The sequence below is a fragment of the Physcomitrium patens genome, chromosome 23, assembly GCF_059467195.1.
Source record: "Physcomitrium patens ecotype Gransden chromosome 23, ASM5946719v1, whole genome shotgun sequence".
NCBI classification, from domain to species: Eukaryota; Viridiplantae; Streptophyta; class Bryopsida; order Funariales; family Funariaceae; genus Physcomitrium; species Physcomitrium patens.
The window spans coordinates 2,423,687-2,446,081 of NC_143432.1; the positions used below are offsets into that span (position 1 = coordinate 2,423,687).

Below are 22,395 nucleotides of genomic sequence, written 5' to 3' on the forward strand. Positions count from 1 at the left end.
TAATTTCTTAACTATCGTTTTATCTGATGTCCATCTTTAAGTTGACAATAACAAACTAGAAATATCTATTAAATAATATTATGTTTTGAAAAATTCAACTTAAACAACATAGGTTTCTCATTAACTCACATGTTTTAATTCTTTTAATAGTAATATTTTTTATTATTAGCCATCCCATCTTGTAAATTTAAGTTACTTTTAAAAAGATTCATGAAGATAAAAGATAGCCTTACTTTTTGAACTATCTCATCTCTTGCTACTATTTAGAAAACATAATGTCTTTTTGGCCAAAAATACTACATAACTTGAAAGATATTTGTTGATTTCCTTTTTAAGGTCTATAAGATGTTATTCTTGACTCTAATGTAATTTGTTCTTAATCAAATATATCTAAATTACTATTCCAAATAAAAAATTAAATAGTATAATGTGATATGTCTATTGTAAAATAATTTAAATTATATTCATCGGATTCTTTCTAATAAGTCTTGAGAAAAATACACCCTTCTAATAATTTACAAATTGCAAACATGTCATGTTCCTGTGCTCTATAAGATATTTTTCTTTTTTTTGTGATGAATAATATTCTTATCCATTTATCAAACAAAGAATTTTATTAATACTTTTCAACTTATGGAAATGTAAACTATATGTTCACCTCCTTTGTAATCTTCTATGACATACAAAGATGTAAAGAATAACAAATATTCACTCGAAAATGACGTAAATAACATTAAATCAAATGATGCTCAGTATATAATTTATAGGATTAAATTTTTCATATTCTATAGCTTTTCAACTCTACAGCAGAAATGATAAACGTGATTAAATTATATGCCTAATCAACTATAAGATAGACATTATCTTGAACTGAATGTTTTGGCTATGTTTTGTTTGTAACAGGGCCCTTATCAGAACAGTACCAGAACAGGGCTCATACAGTATTGTGCTAAGTAATTACCCACCAAACTCTCCCCTTCCCTTTATTATTATTAGTAGTAGTATTGTACCACATTGTTGAGAAGGGATTCGATTCCTAGTTCTGTCCATATACTACTCCATGGATTAATTATTGGCTTATCAATCCATAATAAACACATACATTAAACAATATGTAGAGCAGGCTTTGGACTAATCCAGGATTAATGATACCAGTCCCTTCCTCTTCCTATAGATCTAATTAAATGCTTTTAAAAATTTAAATATACAGAAACATTGAACATGTATAATAAGAAGAATTATCAGTAAAACTTAGCAAACAATTTTTAAATAAACGTGTGATTCTTTTGGTTGATTTTTTTTTCTAAAAGTAGATGAAGCTCCTAAAAAGCACACGGATGGTTTATCTTAAAAACAAGATTTAGTCTTTTGCACAACCTGTGAAAATATGTCTTATTCTAATAAAATAAATATTTTTTCTTTTTTCTTTTTTGAAAGAATCAACAAAAAACAATTCTCTTGTTAGATTATAAAAAGATATGAATTGATCAATGCAAAACTTTTAGTGCAAATTTTCTATTAAAAAATGTACCTTAAACACTAGAAATAACCATACAAAATTATTTTTAAAATAGAAAAAGAAGAAAAAATAAAATAGATTATTAGTTTTTTATTTTAAATATCCATTTTTATTTTTATTTTTAGCTATATATATATATAGTTATCCTGATAACTGTCAATTTAAATAAGTGGGTTTGTTTTATCATTATATATAGATATATATTTAAAATAAGTTTCTACTTCATATTATGTCTTTGATCATTTGCAACTACTTGCCTTTTTTAATATTCCATAGTTTTTGGATCTTTATAAAAAAATACTTTATGAAGTGGTGGCATTTGAAATTATCAAAATAAATAAATATTTAAAAACATTTAGTTATATTGAATAATTTATCCATTTTTTTTTAAAGAATGGTGACATTAAATCACTGTTTTTAATAACCAAGAATCATTAAACATTTGACCTATAATTCAAAAATTTATAATTAATTTTATCTTAAAATCAAAGATTTTAACACATTTTAAACTTATAATTTCATATGTAAGTAATATATGTTTATATATATATATATATATATATATATATATGTTTATATCCTTATATTGATTTTAAGTTTAGTTTGGCACTAAAATTAACATTTTTGTTTTGCTAATATATTATCAAAATAATAATCTCTAAAAAAAATTAATCCTAAATAAGTTCTTTGAAATATTTTATAAATTTTTCTTACTTAGATTTTTAGACTTTTGGAAATCCAAATTACCTCCAATTTTGATCACACTTACTTTATTTTGTTTTTAAAAAGTAAATTAATATTTTATTTATTTATTAATTTTTTTACAAAGTCACTTATTTTAAATAAAAAAGGACTTTGAAATATATATATATATATATATATATATATAGAGAGAGAGAGAGAGAGAGAGAGAGAGAGAGAGATAATTGTTAATGCTACATCCCTAATCAATATTGCTATACTGCACATGATCTCATTGTAGACAACTAACTAGTAATATGCCCTTTTTTATTAATTTTTTTTTGCACATTTGTTTCTTTCTTTGCTTTAAAAAAGGATGGTAGTTGAGAGGGAGACAATGAATATTTTATGAAAAAACAGATTGTAAGCTATTTTTTAAAAAATAAAAAATATATTTTTGCAAAATTACTTAATTTATTTTTATTTTTATTTTTTTGGGTCAATATTGGAGTTCCATGTTGAATTATTAAATTCACTCTAAATATAGAATCACCCTTTTTAGACAATTTAAGGTGTAAAAATATCAAATATATCTATATATATATATATATATATATATATATAAATTTAAATCTCATGTAGCTTGCAAAATAATAGAAACATATTCTACACTTTTTTTTTTTTTTTTTTTTTTTTTTCTTTCTTTCTTTTGTTTCTATCAAAGTCCTATTAATAAAAAAATGATACTCCTAGGTGATTCCATTCAGAATTACACTTCAAACCTTCATTATTAATACTATCAAACCTAGAATAGTTTCAAAAACATTTCTAATAAATATTTTAAAATGCGTGCAAAGGTCTTAGAAATCACCACCATGGAGTAGACGGAAACAACCCCAAAGGAGAGGATAGGAATCTGTGTGCAAGACACTTAATAAAATGCTGCTGAACAAGTACATTCATCCTTCTCATCCTCATCCATACACCGTTACATCCATCCGTCAACACATCCATCCACCCCAGAAGCCTCTCTTTCGCTCCGTCCTGTGTTTGTGTTATTTCGTTCGTTCGTCCGTCCGTCCGTCCGTCCGGGCTCATTGATTGAGCACGCGCTCTCGGCGATAGTCATGCCATGGTCCTGATGCTGCTGCTGGGAGGACGGACGGAAGGAGGGAGCGAAGGGAGGAGAAGAGGGAGGTTTTCTTGCTTGCAATCCATGCTCACTTCTTTTCTGAGCTGATGCTGCTGCTGAGGGCAGGACGAGGCCGGTCAGTGGCCTAACTGCCGACAGACTGCGTAACTCCCCCCATCCTCATCGCTGTCCCCCCCATGTTGTGCTTCCTCCTCTGTCAGTGATGCAGCATCCGTCGTCATTTGGGATGATGTATGTATGGACTTTTCTTTGTACGCGACGGTGCTGATGGTTTCTACCCCCCCTCCCCTTGCTTTCACTCACTCTCTAATGTGAATGCGCTGGCGCATGATCACGGCACAATCTAATCAATAGGGTGGAGTTTGGTAAGACTGCGGCCACTGTGCACATCACAGGTAGCCTTGCGCCAATAATTGAGCGGGATGCAAGTATGATCAAAACCCCCCAAGGTTCAACCTTTGCGCATCGTGGGCCGTATTTCCACACACCACAATGAAATAGATATATGATCGCTGAGAAGCGACAGGTATTGATCACAAGCTCTGGGTGTTCATCGACGCAAGATCACACCGTGTACCTTGGGTGCTGCAAAAAGCCAGTGGAGAATTGATTGGCAATCCCAATGAATCCCCCTGCTCCTCATTTGCAAGGGTTTCAGGACACCTGAAAAAGAAAAATGGAGTCTTCGGACTTCCAAGGTAAGTCTCCTACAAATACTTACTCGTATTTGGGGCCGCAATGTCCATGGCTAGCTTGTGTACTCACGCTAAACAACATACAGTATGAAGAACATTTAGCAAGCTGTACGTATCTTCTGGTAGAATGTTACAGAGTCAGTACTACAGCTGCTTTGACATTGAAGCTCTTTAACATGACCCAGGTGTACACGCAACAGGTTGGCTAATTGCATCCAGGACAGAGCTCCCATTGGCAAAATCGATCCATGTACAATTCAGAAACATGACTTCGTCAGCTTGAGGATTTGACTGTCTACGGAAGAGGGTTCGGGAACCATAATTCTCTTGGTCGCACAGTTCGTGAACGGCAGTAACAAACCCAACCTGCAAAGTTGAGGTATCATGGTCCGAGAGCGGAATAGTCATGGTCTTGCCGGGACCGCAGCAGAATCCGTGTGCGGAATTCCGACCCTGAGACTCCTCATCCTCGTCGAATCACGGCATCAAAACGGTTCCAGTCAAGGTAGATTCAGTGTCTTCCATCGGGGCAATTGCACCAGTAAAACGGTTCTGCGTCTCTCATGTGCACAGCAGCAGGCTCGAGCCATGGATTGATATCATCATCATCATCAGCAGCATCAGATGATGATGATGAAGAATTGCATCCAAACTCGGATCCTGCATTAGGAGTCGGTGTAATCCCGCCTGCGAAATATAATCATGCCCGCCGGGAGATTCCTCACTGCGGGACATGGCACGTTCCAGACACGTTGACAGAAAGTTAAAAATACTATCAATGCATTTACATGTGTATATTATTAGCGTTGGCCTTGCAGTTCTCGGATTGTACTGAGTAGCGAATCCTGTCTGTATGCACAAATGTTCAATGAACCTATTGCTTCGTGAGGGTTTTTAATAGGGAGGTTGAACAACTTTCTGGTGGATGCATCACAGTACCAAGCAACCTCTGACGGAACGACGAATGCAGTCACCGGTCATTGGTTAGATCATCAAATCGATCGGCTCCGAAGTAAGTTACCGATTTCATCGCGCCCGGTATGCCACCCTTGTCGGTCGACAAGGAGTGAGACGTAAATTCCTACAGTAGGATTAGGCAGACAGAGGAAAATCGAGTTGAGCTGGAAGGGTTTGGCTCGGCAGAACTTACTGCATTGAAAGTGGAGTTATCAGGAACATTATTGTTACTAGTATAGTATTTATGATGAGTCGTAAGGGGGGTATCACAACACCCTGTCGTATATGATTTGTGTGAGAAGGATCGGCACTCCTGTATCCATCCATCGTTTAGGGGGGCGATTGTGTCAGAGGCGAACTGGCAAAGTCGTTGACACACACAATTCAGGGCAGGAAAAAGTGGCTGTCCTCCCTCCCTCCTTCCCTCCCCCGTCTTTGCTCTGCTCTGTCTGTCTGTCTGTCTGACTGACGCACTCCCCTCCACGAAACGTCACGAAACGCCACCAAACTCACACTCCTTGTGTAGTGCAAGCGAGATTCAGACTGAGACAGACCCAGAGAGAGAGAGAGAGAGAGAGATGAGTAAACGAGTTAGTGACGAAAGAGGGGGGGGGGGTTAGTTATTAGTACGCACTCCGTCGATCCCTCGAAACCAGCCCAGATGTCCGTCACTACGGATAGATGGATGAGAAAGCATAATGAATGTTCTTAGGGGAAGACAGATGAATGAATAAGAGGAGGGACCCACATTTGGGTAACAATAATAATAACATCAATACCTTAATCCCCACCCCCCCTCTTTTTAACCTTACTTTAGCATAGACTTTGTGTTGGCTTTCCAACTCGCTTTTATTATTCAGTTCTCGTATTATTATTTACAATTGTTATGACATTGAATTTTGGCTCATTTGAGCCCTGTAAGTGGTTCTGTGCTAATCATTAAATTGTGTTAGCTTCATTCAAACGATTTTTTTTTTTTTTTTATGTTGGCACATGTTATCAATTAAGTTGTAGTTATTTTAATTAATTAAGAAAGCTTGAATATATTATAAATCATAAGAATTTATTTATATTTAGAAGGTAGAATAGTTGTCTTAGATTCTAATTCCTATTTTCATCTGACTCTAAATTTTTAGAACGATATTTTCGAAATGAACTTATTGCTACAACTATGTGTCCTATGGTATTGATTCCCTTGGATCAAAGACTACATTGTATACAAGTAAGGTTACCAATTTTAATGATTTTCTAATTCAGAGGCATTCCTAAAATCTATGTTTGTAATAAATAGAATAAACAAAATCTTGATATTCTTATGTTGCTTTTACCTCGCCATTTATTAACTACTACATCTTTGCATCAAATATATCAAACTAACATAGTTCAACCATATATCTTTCTAATTAGATTTAAAATGCTAGTCCAAGATTCTATTCCAATTCAAAAGGTTAGGTTTTATAGATATTGTATTGGTTCTAAAAACATTCTATTGAGTTTTGATATATATGGCATTTAATTAAATTAATTAAATATTTAATTTATTTTTAATTATATGATAACAAGTTAAATAAGAGATTTTGTACAAGCATGTAATTATTTTTAAATATTTGTAGAAACTACTTTCTTAGCTTTTATAATATTAATCATTTAGACAATTTTTTTGTAAAACCACAAATTAATAGAGATAGGAAGTTGAAGCCATGTTTGGGGAATTTCTAGAAGTTTCTAGAATTGGGACTAGGTGGTGGTCTATGTGGGATTTTCTATAGAACATTCTAGAAAGGACTTAGGGTGGTTATCTAGATAGAGCCTACTATTAAGAACATTCTAAAAAGTTCTATGATGGTTGAATAAAGTATTAATAGGATTAATTAGGGTCATTTAGATAACTAGATAGATATGACTTTGGTTCCTTTTTCTTAGTAAAGTTTGATTTTGCACTTTTTTATTCAAAGTAATTTTATTTTCTTTTATTATGTTGTATCTTTTATCTTTCATAATATTTAGTTTTATTTAGTTTTTTTTAATCTACATTATTTTACTTTGTGATAGGATTTATATTCCTTTAGATTGTAGGGATCTTAGCTCTTAAAGATAATCCAGTCTTGTTTCATTGGTATGAAAGAAAGTATTAATCTATTCTTTGGTAGTATGTTGATAGCCATTGTCTAATTAGAGGTCAATTGTTGTGATCACATTAGATACTGTTTTGGAGCTACCATGACCTACTTTTAAGAAGTCAACTAAAAAGAAAGAAGGCATTACTATAGCAAAGTTCAATAAAATAATTGCAACATAGGAGATATGTTGAAGCAATCGTAGATGGAGACTCAGATACAATACCTCCTAAGCTAGCTAGCTACTCTATAAGGACAAATGGAAGCGTCTAGGATAGATGAGTCGACATTTGTTAGGCTAAAATTAAGTATGCCCAATATATACTTTAGGACTTTAAAGCAAGAAGATATATGTCAATGGATCTTCAATATTCAATAATACCTCTAAGTATCTGAGATAAATACAACTAAAGGAATTATATATGCAGCTAACTATTTGAGAGATGCAATAGCTATTTGGTGGTGACATCAAGCTCAAAGCTATGGAGCTGAAAGTAGATTTTGTAATTGAGAGGAGTTTGAAATTGAGTTTAAAAGTCAATTTTTTTCCACCAATGCAAAGAAGATAACATGCGATCAATTGGCTAATCTGACACAATCCAAGTTAGTACAAGATTATATCTCCTAATTTCAAGTTCCTATATCTCCAAATTGATAATATTTCAAAGGCAGAGATGATGGATCAATTTATATGAGTATTAAAATCTATGGTCCAACAAGAGGTAAAATTAAGGAATCTATAAATATTTTAGGAGACAATTAGGATTGTAGAGAGAATTGATGCTATAGATTTCAAAAATTGTAGAGCACAATCTATAGTATAAAGTCCTATATTGCTATCCAATACTATGGAATGATAACCAATGTCAATAGAGATTAATGCTCTGTAAGGATTACTAATACTGTAGATATGACAAATATTGATACATAAAGAAATATGTTTTTATTATCAAGAGCTAAGCCATTAGATTAGAGGTTGTTCAAAACTTCAAAATTCAAGTACCAACAAATTAAGGTGGATTCACAATTTTGAGACCTACCAAGTCAATAATGAAATGGAGCAAAGAAATAGGGCTTCTTAATAAAAGCATTGAGAGCTGGTACTAGGAATAATTGCTCTTTCTTAAACACAAATGGCAGGCCCTTGGACAACTATCAAGGAGGTTGACTAGTATGTCTAAAAAGTTGATTAAGAAGATAGACATGTCAAGTACTTTTAAATTGTGGCTCTATAAAAAATTACATCTTGATTAGAATTACTAATTGATTTAGAATTAATATTAAGATAATAAATAGAGGGAGTATATACCTAGCAAATGACCAAGATAACATATTGAATGAGATATGTGAGGAAGAAATAATAAGGTTGAGTGATACTTATATCTTAAGAAAGAAGTTCAAAATAACAAAGCTCAGATATGATGTTATCTTTTTGACTAACTTCAAGGTACAATCATCTTTAGCAAATTTGACCTTTGAAGTGGCTATTGAAAAACACCTATTGCAAAAGAAGATATAAAAAAGATGGCCTATTTATGCATTATGGATATTTTGAATGGCTTGTTTTACTTTTTGGCTTTATCAATGCTCCAGCCTCTTTCATGGGTCACATAAACAGATTGTTTTGAGACATTTTTAATAAGTATATAAATGTCTTCATTGATGGTATTCTAATCTATAGTAAAATCTTAGAGGAGCATGAGCACCATCTATGGGAAGTATTATGCTAGCTACAAGATAATTGCTTCTATTATAAGTAATCAAAGTATGAACTTTGGAAGTCAAATATGACCTTTTTGGGACATATTGTGTCTTCTAAAGGAGTATACATGGAATATAATAAAATGAAACTGATAGAGGATTGACCAACCTCCAAAGATGCTTCTAAAGCCCACTCATTCTTAGACCTTGTTAGGTATTATCGCCATTTTGTTTGGCAATTTGCACATATTATTGTCTCATTGTTAAGCCTATTAAAGAAGTGTGTTCTATTTGAATGGAAATTAGAGTAAAAAAAGACCTTTGATAAGTTGAAAGAGGCACTCATTATTGCTCCAATATTGTAATTGTTTGATCCCAAGCTTTTATGTATACTTAACATTTATGCTTTTAACTTTGTTATTGAAGTGATTTTTTAACAAGAGTTTGGTAGGGGCCTTCAACCTATGGCATATGAATCACGCAAGCTCAGAAGTGCAAAGTGCAATTACTCTACATGTAATCGAGCAACTAAAAATTATATATGCCACAAAAGTATGGCGACATTATTTATTGGAAAATCTAGTATTTGTTTGGATTGACCATTGGTCCTTATTATATGATTTGTATTTAAAAAATATGAAATCACAACATCATCGTTAGAAAGAGCAATTATAGATCTTTGATATTCAACTTGAATACAAAGAAAGATGACAATATACCATACTGAACATCTTATTACGCAAACTAGATTTGAATCCTGAATCAAGGATAAGACAAAAAATACTATAATTAATAGTGTCATTTCAAATCAATTAGAAAAACAAAATGGAAGGAAGCTATGTATTAGAATTCTTATTTTAAGATGATTATCAATTGATTGAAGGTGGGTAATGTATAATATCAAGATTATCATGTTAATAATGACTCGTTTTATTTCAAAAAATAAATTTATGTACCTAACAATGCTATACTTTGGACATGCTATTGTATGACAAGATTTGCTATTTGAAAATACACCAGGTATCTAGTTATAGAGAATTTAGCTTTAATTTATTGGACAAGTTCCAATAAATGATGTATTCTTATTACAAAGGCCAAAAAAATACAATAGTATGAAAATATATTCTATTGATAAAATCCCTTTATATTTAAGAAGCTTTACATATAAGGCTTTTTAAAGAATTTAAAAATTTCCTAACATCCTTTGCTATACCTAATCATAATTAACTATTTGTCGATAAGTTGGATTTTCCATAAGTTCAAAGAAAATCCATAATCCACTTACAAATATCTATCTTTATATTATAATTTTTTTATAGCTCCATATCTCTACTTTTAACATGTATATAAATTCTTGGCTCCTAAAAACTCCTTTAATTTGCATAAAATACTCAGATTGTAGCAAAATCCTTTCAAAACATTTTTCTCCTATGAAGGATTTTTTTTCTCTAAACTTTAGAAATTCATATCTCTTGATCCAAATATTAATTTTTTTTTTTCAAATTTCTAGATAATTTAGAATTTATCCTTGAGCTATACCATAAAAAAATGAACTATAAATCTACTACAAATCATTTGGCATCTTAGAAATCCTAACAGATTCTTTAAACCCTAATTTACAAGCACTTGAACACTATTTTTTCCATATCTCAAAAATCCAAACTCCAAATGCCACAAAATTTGTGTATAAAGTTTAATAATATAATAATAGACATTTATAAAAATATTTGACTAAAATCTTATCAATTTGCTCAAGATATGGCTTGAAACACAACCACTAGTAAATCAGATTACTTACTGCCCTTAGATTGCAAGTACTAACTTCAACTTCCTATAACTCCTTCATTCTAGCTTAAAATTCATCAAGTATTATATGAAAAGTGTAGTTAAAAAAGTGTTTTCTTCAACTCCAATCGCCGATCCTTCATTGCATTCCGAATGCACATATTATATTCAAAATAATGATAGTAGATACAAAATCCACACCTTCACTTTGAGCACCTATAGCTTTCTCATAAAAACTCCAAATCATCCAAAATTTGTACCAAAACTATAGCCAAAAACCTAAATTCTTTGATCCTAGTCTTTTAATTTCAAATTGCCTCTAAAGAGTAATCTTAATTCCTATTAAGGCCTGGGGCAGCCTCCTTGAAGCCTATCAGACATGCCTTTTGGCCAATAGCAATAGAGATTTTCATCATCTATCTCCAACTATCCATATGGATGCCTTAACTACTCTTTTTGCTACCAAAATCCCTTTCTAAATCTTTTTCTTATAAGATTTATATAATATATGTCCTAAACACCAAATAAAAGAAACAAAATAAGATTTTAAGAGTCACCAATGTATAATAAAGGTAGCTCTAAATATATAAAATCTATTTTTAACATAAAATCAGCCTCAAAAATAGCCCTTTTAACTAAAAATTTCAAAGTAGTAATCTAATTATATTTTGTGATTAACTAAAATCTAATAATGTGGCTCTTATCTTATTGAATAGTAAATTATATATTAAATATTTATTTGCATTATTTTCATATAGTAGCCAAATCACAATATAACAATAGATACTTCAAGAAGGACATGACATTCTTATATTTGAACATCTAGGGCACAATAAGACTTTAGAACAAATCTCAAGGACATGATTTGTGGCAAACTTTGTTTAAACCATTGGACACATAACTTGCTATATATACTGCCTTCCATTCTCAAACCAATGGACAAAAAAACATACAAATTTGACCTTGAAGAATATATTATGGATATTTGTGATGATTCATTATAATAATTGGAATAAATACTTGATACCCTTGGAGTTTACTTACAATGAAAGTATTCAAGCAAGTACTAATCATTCACAATTTTTTTGATATTGATCAACATCTGGTTATGCCAATAATATTCTATCGTCTCATTGATATCAAGAATTTGACAATACAAGAGTTTATACAATAGCTTACAATGACCTTATAAGAGGCACATTACTACCTCTTTATCGTATAGAACTGATAAAAGCAATATACAAATAACCATTGATAAGATAAGATCTTTCAAAAGGATAATCAAGTGTTACTTTTCAATGCCAACTTTCCACTTGCTACATCAATCCAAATCCATAAGTTTGCATCTCAGTGGCTTAGACCTTTTTGAATTTCTATAATGATTTTTGATGTTGAATACCACTTTGAGCTTCTACCTTATATTTGAGTCTATCCAATCTTTAATGTTTTGCAACTCAAAGAGTTTCATATTGAGCCAAGGCACTATATGTATCGATACTAATCACCACCACTACCATTGATTGTAATTGATCACCAACAAGAGTATGAAGTGGACATCATTATCGAGCATTGTTGCCTTTGTTGTGGCAATGGACATCTACAACTTCAGTACAAAGTCATTTAGAAAGATTATCCCATCTACAATGCAATGTAGAAATCTACTTAGAACCTCACTCATTGTTAAGAAATAATTTGGAGATACTATTGGAAGCAAAAGAAGGATATTTTATAATAGTAGAGGAAGATAAAATATAACAAAGTATAGATAAGGTATTTATATTATTGACACATAGAGATAGGTAGTTGGAGCCATATTTTAAATGTTTTTAAAGTTAGAGCTAGATTGATGGTTTATATAAGATCCACCATAGAACATTCTACAAAGGGCTTAGGACAATTATCTATGTGGGGCTGACCATTAAGAATATTTTAGAAAGTTCTAAGATGGTTAGACAAAGTATAAATAGGACTAACTAAGGCCATTTGGATATCTGATCAGCTACAGCTTTGGTCCCTTTTTCTTAATAAAGTTTGATTTTTGATTTTTTTTATTTAATTTAATTAATTAATTAATTTTTTTTTCTTTTTATATTCTATTATATTTAATTCTGTTAATTTTTATTTTGGTCTATAATGTTCTATGTTGTGGAAGAATTTATATTGCTATAGATTGAAAGGATCTTAGATCTTAGAGTTAATCCAATTTTGTTTCACTTCATGTTGCTATATACATATTTAAGAAATGTAGAAACTTATGATTGGCTAAATATGTGAACTCTACTACTTAACATAAGTATTGTTGAAGTAGAAAGAATTTGCTTTAAAAAAGCACTTGACTTTTAGCTATCACTAATTGCTCAAGCAAGTCTCAAGATAAAAAATAACAAGTTTATATATAAATTTTTTCCTATAGGGGCAATTACATTAATACATAAGTCCTAAGTATCAAAGATCACCTAAAATATAATACAAGTATTATAAAACCTTCTATATCCATAAGATAATTTTTTTCAAACTTTTTTTTAGCCAAATTTTACTTCAAATTTTCTTTATAACTGATCTTATGAATGTTGTATAGATTAATTTTTTTTCATACAATTGTAAGTTATAAAAAAATCATTTGGAATCCACTATAAAAAATTATATATTCTTTATTTGTCCATATATCTAGTTGTAATATTAACAAATTGACATTACAATATGGCATGTATAGAATTGATAATTTTTATATATTTAAAACTAAGTAAAGTAATTTATAAATAATATTTAGATTTCTATTAAAAATAAAGAATATTAATAAAAAATTATATTTATTTAAATTTAATTAAAATAAGATAATCAAAAATTTATTAATAGAAAATATATATATATTTTTAAAATAAAATAAAATAAAAATAATATTAAATATACTTAAATTAAAATTTGATTTTTTATAATATAATAAAATTAAAATTAAATTACAATTACAATTAAAATACAATTTTTTACAATATAATTGTATATTAATATATAATATATTTTTTTTATATGCTAACATATAAAAAATAAGTTACATATATCATACATGAAAATTTTTAAATCTCATTTAAATTACTTATACTTATTTATCAACTATAGGACTATTAGTGAGATCAATTCTTATAACTTATATAATATCATATTATAATACATACATATAGCAACAAAAAAAACTAACAAAAAAATTTGAATTTAAATTTTGTCTTATTATTGGTTGTTTATATTATGGGTGCTTGTGGTTTGTTTGTTGATGTCCAACATCACTACATGGATCATAGGATATTATCAATACTTTGTATTAGAAGTACTCAAATTTAAAAAAGATATCTTCTTTTATCATTTCTCCATTACAAATATCCATTTTTTTGCACTATTTACACTTCACCAATAGGTTGTGGTTGTTATTGTAACAAAATTTAGAATTTTGCAAGCACAAGCATTTGTTGATATAATAAAAGGCTATTGATGGTTGCTAAAACTTATTCTAATATATTAGATAATAAATTAAATACATTCTTGATAAAAGAATGGACTATAAATGGCTTTGATAAGTACTAATAGAAATCAAAGTTAGTGAGATTGAAGCATTATTCTTTATATTATCGTAGTAGAGAGAATTTTCCTCAAGAAAGTACTAGGCTTGTGGTTGCCACTAAGTGTTTAAACAAGTTGTAAGTTTATAAAATACAAATCTTATTTATAGGTTTTTTTTATGAAGACATTTATATCAAATATATAAGTCTAGAATACATAAGAGCTTTCAAGTTGTAACTAAATATCCTAAAACCATTTCTATTTTGATGAAAATTCCTTTCAAATATATATTATTTTATAACTTACAATCTATCTATTCTACTAGACTTAAACTTCTCTATAAGTTATTTTATATCTTTAATTACTTTCACAAAAACATTCAATAATAAATTCATTATAATTCTTTGGATATTGCTTAATTTCTAGCATATATTAAACATATTAATTTCTAAGTATCTTTGCACTAATTCCATCACATCTCAAAATTCTAATAGCCAAATACCATAAATTTTTCATATACAATTTTTTTACATATTAATCTATTTTTATAAAAATTTTGAACCAAAATTTCGTCCAAAATTTCAAAATATGATCCAAACCAAAATCTCTATGAAAAAAATTAATTTACAAATTCTAGTTTTAAAGTATTGAATTCAACAATTCTTTTTTCTTTATTCTAAATAAAAATTTATCAATTCTTTAACATAAAGTATAGCTTTTTAAGTTAAATTTTCAATTCCATCTTTTGTTGTAAATACATACCTACTGTAATTATTACCTAAGTAATATGAATAGGTAGAATTAAATAAAAGTAGATTAATTTCATAATACCTTCTACAGAAGCTTTCTAGAAGCTTTTTTAATACTGTTTTGACTTTATATATATTTGTAGTTGATTAATAGATTAGAAACTTGGTCAATAAACTATCCATGTGCCACATGTGCTAGTAGCTTGCACAATAAGCTAATTATGTGGTACCCATATAGAAAACTTATCTTGTAAGTCACGATATGTATCATGCAAAGTCAATACGTTTTTTAGAGGTCCTATAGAATGTCACTACATAGATCCTAGGTCGATAGTATGTATTAAGGTAAGAATAAAGCCTTCTTCATTCTTGTGAATTCCTTTCTTATTTCTAGTCTAATTTCAAGTTTCTCTAATTTCCTTGTCTTTTGATAATAGCCATTTCAATTTTTTTTAATATACATACTTCTCTATTTCTTTTTCTTTGAGAGAGTCTGACTTGGTTATTTACTTTTATGAAGTTCTTTTCTTTGACACCTTTTGATTAATAAATGTCTTTCTATAATTTTTTATCTACTTAAATAAATAACAATAGGTATCCAAAAATATATTCTATCTTCAAACAACTATATCTTTTCTTTTCAAAATTCCAAATCAAATAGTTTTTTTAATCTAAATTCTAATTTAAAATATAAGGTTTATGAATCCAACTTCCAAACTTTAAATGGATTATCTTACCTTGAATGGTCAGCCTTGCTTCAAATGGGCCTTGTTATAATGGCCTCAAGTTTTAGTGTGGTATCATGAATATACATACTTATTTTAATAATTATCTCTATAAATAGTTAGAAATAGATAAAAATAGATAAAAATAGATAAAAATAGATAAATTTTATAATATCTTCAAGAAAAGCTTCTTAGAAGCTTAGACATAATTTTGATTTTATATATGTTTATAATTCTATTTTAGATTAGAAACTTGGTCAAAAAATTAGCCACATGTGATATGTGTGGATAACTTATAGAATAAGCTAACTATATAGCACATACATGAAAAACTTACCTTGTAAGTTAAGACATGTGGCTTATAAAGTCAATACATGTTAGAGGTCCTATAGAACATTGCTACATAGCTGATAGATAGATGGTATATATTGAAGCAAGAATGAAGCCTTCTCTCTTCTTGTCAACTTCTTTCTTGTTCTAGTCTAGATTCAAGAATCTTTAATTTTCTTATCTTTTGACAATAGCTATTCCATTTTTTTTTAATATACATATTTTTTATTTCTATTTTATTATACTTCTATGAAAAAAATCTCACTTAATTATTTACTTCTATCAAGTTCTTATCCTTGATATATTGACAAGAGTATACTTACAATATCAAAGTTTTATCTTTTCTTGATTAAAAGTGGATTATTTTTTGATCTTGATAAAATATAAGCATATTAAAAGTTAAAAATCACCTTTTTCTTAATTGATATTGATTTTATTATTTTCTATGTTCTAAAGTCTTTTCTTCTATTTGTCATGAGCAATATTAGACATCTTCTCTTCTTTAAGTATTATCATAGCAAAGCTTCTTAAAATAAAGAATAAAATGGCATAAATATAAGATTAATTAATAGAATTAATTCTTGTAATATATCAATTTAATTTATAGCCACAAAGAGCAACAAGAATAATAGGAATCAAAGATATAGAGATGATTGAAGTTGCTACAATATTTGCATTAAATCATATTCATTTTTCTATAATAAAACATATTTTTAATATTAAAAAATCAAAGATTATAGTGCTTAAAAAGTTTAATGGCACAAGATTCAAATTTAGAGGATTTATCAATCAAGTACAACTTGTGATTGAATTTCAACTCCAAAGCTATCCAAGTCCAAGATCACAAGTTAGATTCATTAGTACATTTCTTTTAGGTTCAATATTATCATGATTTTTATCTTTTCTTGAATGACAAGATCCAATATTAGATAATTTGGAGGTTTTTTTTGGCAAATTTTTAATCCATGTATAGAGAACATGATGCAATTCATATTGCATCTAATAAGATCCATATTTTGGGACAAAATAATCAATTAGTAATGTTATATGCTTCACAGTTTTAACAACTTGCAATTGATATTAAGTGGAATGATGCCAAAGAAGATAGTATGTCAAAAAATAAGTTTTTCCAGTTATAATAGGGATTGTGCAGTTGAAATCTTGTACAAAATCTAGTAAAGGTCCTATTTTTTTCTCAAAATCATCTCTTTATTTTACAATAAATATTATTTTAAAACCTAAATATCACAAAGCCTTTGCTTTATTAGATTCAAAAGCCTTAGCATATTTTTTAGATGAAAAAATTGCTAAAAGATATAGTATACTTTTAGTGAAGAAAACTAAATTTGTTCACATAGGAGTCATAGATAGTCGTCCATTTTCTTTAAGAGATGTTACTCATAGAATTTTTTCTATAGAAGTAATAACTAATGGTCATAGTAGTTTTGTAATATTTGATATCATTAGATCTACTTCTAATCTAGTTATTTTAGGTTTATAATGGCTAAAAAAACATAATTCTAAAATAATTTGAATTTCTTATAGTCTTTGGATTTTTTGAAATTATAACTAAGAGTGTAATTAGTTAAGTAGAAAGTCATAAATCTAGTATAACTAAACATGTATTTGTAGATGAAAGAGCTTTCTTAGATGCTGCAAAAAAAAGATTACCTTATATCATTTATGTTGTACCTGTTTCCAATGAAAGAAAGACTTCAAGTAGCATTCTAAGACAATATCAATATTTTCGAGATGTATTTGAAAAAAATATTCTTTTGAAACATTGTCCCTATGACTACTCAATTGACCTTCAAAAAGGAGCTCAACTACCATTTGGAATAATTTATAATTTATCATAAAATGAATTAGCTGAACTTTAGGAGTATATTGAAGAAAATGTGGCCAAGAACTTTATACACCATTCCAAATTTCAAATAGAAGTTCCAATTTTATTTGTGAAGAAAAAAGATGAATCATTGTAGATTCGTATCAATTATTGAGGACTTAACAAAATTTCTATCAAGAATAAGTATTCGTTGTCATGTTATAATACAACTATATGATAAAAATATAATCAAAAATAAAATTTTAATTAATATTTAATCATCTTGTTTCAATAGTAATTCAAGATATTTAAATATGGCTCTTATAAAAGCTTCTTAGTTTATTTATTTATCTTAATAGCTTGTAGATTAAAGGTTGATTAGTAATTTTACCTTTTAGACGTCATAATTTCTTTTAGTACTTTAAAAGGCCATAAATTGATAAAATTAAAATAAAAGAAATAAATAATTAATATAATTAGTACTAAAATTAAGTTGAAGATAGAATTAGGCTAAAAAATTCCTAAAAAAGGTTAGATTGATACTTAAGAGTCGACCATTTTTTGAACATGGTTGAAATCAGACCTCCAACAATTAAAATGGTTGCCTAAAACAAAGAAGAGATTCATTTGAAGATCAATAATTATAATTCATGAACTAGCTTTAAGCTTTTTTTTTAGATGTATAAGGTTATTTTTCATGGGACTTGAAATGAATTTGCAATTATTGTTCAAAATCAAGATTTGTATCAGTGACTTAAAAATTATGTAATAAATTAGGGCTAATATGCTTAGCTAATTTGTACAATTGGTATCACATCTATGATTTAAAATTTTAAAATACTTAATTCATTAAATATATTAAATATATATAAAATTTTCTATTAATTTAATAGTGCAATTGGAAGATATTTAGATTTTGATACAAGAAGGTATCAAAAGTTGGTAGTTTGAAATTAGATAGGATTTTTATGATATTTGAAGTTCTATTAGTTGAATCAAGGTGAAATTTGTCATGGTGTTAGAAGACTTTAAGATCAAGGTATATATCAATATTGAGTTAAAATTAATAATTGGAAAAAAAAATCACTACTAAAACATCTACATCAGCTATTAAATTGGCAGCCAAGTGATATTAGTGTAATTTTTGGACTTTTTTTCACAATCTATAAGTTGGATTGGTCTGAATTTTTTTTGAAGTATATAAAAGACTTATAGTGGCATTTGTATGTAAAATTTTGCATAAGTGGATGGTCAAATTAAAAATTATAACTCACCAAAGCTCACTAACTAAGATTAGGACTTACAAAGATAAATCAAAATTATCTAATTATGAAAGTAATAAGGCAATTGGAGTTTATGTATAGCTAAAGTTACTAAAAAGAGTATTTTTAAACACTTTATATTGGCTTTAAGTACTTTTAAATTAAAATTTGAATTGCATTCTTCTTATATGGATGAAACCTATTAAGATTTTATGGATATTTATAAAACATAACTTCATCTTCTATAACCAAGTGCTCAGTACATTTCTAAAGAAGACAATATGTATAATAATAATAATAATAATACTTTTAATTTCTAAACTTCTTATTTAGTTGAATCAAGTTAAGAACTATAGAAAAATAAATCTACAAAGAATATACAATTTGGTATACATCAAAGAAGGAGATGAATGAAAGACTATATTTTGAAGAAGGTATAGACATTTTGAATACAATGTCATGCCTTTTGGATTTACAAATGCACCAACAACTTTCTAACATCTAATAAATGATGTTTTTTGAGAATTTTTAAATAATTTTGTTATCTGTTATCTAAAAAACATCTTAATTTATTTTAAAAATATAGAAGAACATAAAATTTATGTTCATTATGTGTCACAAAAACTAAGAGATGGATGACTCTATTTCAAGATAGAAAAGTATATATTCCATACTATTCAAGTCTACTTTTTAAGATACATCATTTCAAATGATGGACTTATGGTAGATCTTATGAAAGTTTAAATTATTATAAATTAAAAGATCTCCAAAAAGATAAAAGATATTCAATATTTTTTTGAATTTATAAACTATTACTGGATCTTTATCAAGAACTATCCTCAAATTGTAGCTCTACTTACATATTTGACTTGTAAAGATAAATTGTAATGGAATTAAGAAATAAAAGTAGTATTTGAAGCTTTAAAGATAACTTTTATTTTTACACCAATATTAATTGTATTGACTTTTTTAAGCCATTATTTATGGAAAAAATGCATCAAACTTTGCTTTAGATGTTGTATTATCACAAATAGGAACAAATAATAAACTTCACCTAGTAACTTTCTATTTAAAATTTTTTTCAGTAGCGAAGATCAACTATGAGATTCATAATAAAGAACTTCTTGCAATTATAGATTTGTTTTAAGAATGGTGCCATTATCTAAAAGGTGCTTATAATGCAATCATTGTTTATACAGATCATAAGAATTTTAAATATTTTATGTCAACATGTATTTTGAATCATTGCTAAGCTTGTTGGAGCATGTTTTTGTCAAGATTTGATTTTAAGATCACTTATTGATCCAAAAAATAATAAGATTTGTTAAACACCCTTTCTAGATATTCTTATCTTACACCAAAAGAAAATGATGTATCTTTTGATCAACAAAGAATGATTCTCTTAAAGCCAAAATCTTTTCATCTTTGAGCAATAAAATCAACATTGACTGTTGATTCAATCTTTGTCAAACAAATTCAATCAAGTATATTCTCAAATTCTCTTATTCATGATATCAAGAACCTTTCTTGTAAGTCTTATAATACTTCCAAGTTTGAATTCAAGAACAACCTATTTTATTTTGAAGGATGCTTATATATTTCAGATGGAAAAGTATATTGACATGTTCTTCAAGTATGCTATGTCTTTCCAACGGTTAGACATTTTGGATACAATAAGACTTTGAAGCTTATATCTAAAGATTTTTTGTGGTTGTAAATGTGAAAAGCAGTGAAATACTTTCTCTAGTCATGTGGCATTTATTGAAGGTCAAAAACTCCTTGTCATTGATTTTATAGACTTCTCTAATTATTGACCATACTCAAATAACCATGGTCTTCTATTTCAATAGATTTTATCAAGAAAATAGACAATAATCCAAAAGAAAATAAAACTAAAGGTCTAAATGCTACATTTTTTCAAAATAGGCTTCTATTTACTTTATAAGGCCATAAATATAGCAAAATAAGATAGATTAGAAAAATAAAAAATAAGAGCATATGTAGGAAGAAGTGAGAAGTTGATTTTAGAAAAAATTAATTCAAAAGGATAAAATTTAATATCTAGAGAGGACAAATTAACAACCTACATCAAAATCAAATCCCAAGGTACAAAACCAAGCATATATGATAATTCAAGGGTTTTTTTTATAGATCAAAGAATAGAACTTGAAAAAAAAAACTTAATAAAGTTTTCTTAATTATTTATTTTGAATAATTTTAGTATATAATGAATTCGGAAGAATTTTAAAAAATCACAATTATTTTGGATGATTTTGGAATTTGTAAAATAAAAAAGGATGTTACGGTTTAGAGAATTTTGTGAATTTGGTATTAGATCTATAATTAAAATTTTGAGAACTTATATAAATAATTTTACAAAGTGTGTGCTATAAGTTTGAACTTGATCAAATCATTGAATTGAAGGTTATTGAATTTCAAGTAGGTTGAGATCTCAAAAACTGGACTTTGAGAGGTAGTTAGGATTTCTAAGATCTTTAATAATCTACTTATGGAATTAGAGTGAAATTTACGTATAAAAATAATAGACTTGATTTTCTATATATATGTGAAATTTGAGATGAATTGAATGGTTTAAAAAAAAAATATTGATATTGGAAGTTCAACATTTAGATTGAAATAGGAGGTTGATCAATACTTAAGTGGATTTTAGTATTTTTCTTTCATTTGGTAAATATGATTGCCTTTAAATTTTGTGTACTTATTTCTAACTTAGTTTTTGAAAAATATATAAATTTTTAAGCAAGATCAACAATTTAATTGATAGAGATTAAGGTTCTAAATTATATTAAGATTTAATTGAGTTATTTAGGATATAATTAAGATTTGATTTAAGATTAGGATTGAATTAGGATTTAGAATTTAATTAAGGTTTGGTTAGGATTTAGAATTGGATTAGGGATTAAGGTTTGGTTAGGATTTAGAATTGGACTAGGGATTAAGGTTTGATTTCAAATTTTTTTAAGATTTAGAGTTTAGGATTTGCTTAGGATTTAGAGTTTGGCCTAAGATTTGATTGAAGTCTATTAGGATTTCAACTAGAATAAAATCAGAACTTGGTTGAGATTTATTTAAGACATATTTCTGATTATTCTAATATTTCTTTAGGATTTTTTAGGAATTTTTTAAAGATTTATTGTAGTTTTTTTTTTTTTTTTTAATTTCTTTAAGATTTCTTATTATTTCTTTTGAAAATTTTAAAGATTTCTTTTGAATTTGATTAAAACTTGCTTTGAATTTTTAAGATTTAATTAGAGTTTATTTAATATTCTATTAGAATTAAGATTTTGTTATTACAATTTTCATTCTACCTTCTAGGTTAGGTA

The 22,395-nt window shown here is 28.0% G+C and overlaps 1 long non-coding RNA gene across 1 annotated transcript; it reads right to left on the reverse strand.

Annotated features, from left to right (window-relative positions):
* Window positions 1-3,933: 3,933 nt before the first annotated feature.
* Window positions 3,934-5,332, reverse strand: LOC149986480 (uncharacterized). The gene is made up of 2 exons (XR_016500403.1): window positions 5,199-5,332; window positions 3,934-4,772 (listed from the first exon to the last, which is right to left on the reverse strand). It is a non-coding gene; the product is annotated as an uncharacterized LOC149986480 (long non-coding RNA).
* Window positions 5,333-22,395: the final 17,063 nt, after the last annotated feature.